General features: G+C 47.0%; 1 protein-coding gene across 1 annotated transcript in view; it reads right to left on the bottom strand.

The window, feature by feature from the left end:
- THBS3 (thrombospondin 3) overlaps positions 1-1,037 on the bottom strand; it is a 54,265-nt gene that overhangs the window by 51,971 nt on the left and 1,257 nt on the right. The window lies entirely within an intron of this gene.

Below are 1,037 nucleotides of genomic sequence, written 5' to 3'. Positions count from 1 at the left end.
CGGGGGGGGGGGCCTGGAGGGGGGCGCAGTCCGCCCACTGCCCCCCCGGCGGGGCAAAAAGCAAAACCCCCGCTCAAAAAAAAAAAAAAAAAAAAAAAAAAGATACGAACAACAGACAAATAGTTGCCAGGCACCTCCCAAGTTGCCAGGCACTGCGTTTACCTCACTGACCCCTTTGAGGTTGTAGCATTGCCTCCATTTTCTAGGCGAAGAAATAGGCTGAGAGCTGGGGTTAGTCTGGTCATGACTGTGTGGGCCACTCCCACCAAATCTCATTTGATGTGGTTCATGAGGCAAACGGCATGGACAACTTCCTTCTCATGTCCATTGAGCATATGGCTTTTTACAACACTTTCTGGTTTCTGAACTACTTTACAAACCTCACTGTCCTGTGAGGAAGGAAGAACAATTATTACAATCTGCATCTGGAAGCCAATTGCCCTTTAGAGATATGGCTGCAATTGCCTCACTGCCTGTGTCATGTGACTCTCCCATGCCTTAATGAGTAAATGAGGGTGATGCAGGGGAGCCACGCTGACCACTCCCCTCCCTCCAGTCCTGCCACCCCACTGCCAGTGTCCCACCCTCCTTGCGCCCTACACTTCACTGGCTAATAACCTCCCTCACTTTTTCCAGTGTGAAGCCATCCTGGATAATTCCCCACCCACGAATGATCCCTCCTCATTTCAGAGAGCTCTCCATGCACGCCTGTTACCGTTTCTGTCTTTATCTGTAAATATCTATGTGCCTGACTTCCATGCCTCATGCACCTCTATAGGGCAAAGACTGTGTCTTAAACATCACGGTAGCCTCAGCATGTTGTGCAATGAAGGTTTTTTGTTTTTGTTTTTTGTTTTCTTTTTTTTTTTGGTATTAGCTTTATTTGTATCATTTTGAAATTTTTATCAAAAAAGCAGTGTGCCTGCTGTGGTTCCCATCCTCTGGGATTTAGGAACCTTTACCCGATTCTCCATCCAAATCTGTCTTCTTTGTTCTAGGCTCTTCCTAAAGTTGTCATTCACATATACCCTCCAGAA

The sequence above is a fragment of the Hylobates moloch genome, unplaced genomic scaffold (assembly GCF_009828535.3).
Source record: "Hylobates moloch isolate HMO894 unplaced genomic scaffold, HMol_V3 SCAFFOLD_5, whole genome shotgun sequence".
In the NCBI taxonomy this organism is placed as follows: domain Eukaryota; kingdom Metazoa; phylum Chordata; class Mammalia; order Primates; family Hylobatidae; genus Hylobates; species Hylobates moloch.
Note: the sequence above shows the minus strand (reverse complement) of the source record. Positions and strands in the feature narration are given on the sequence as shown.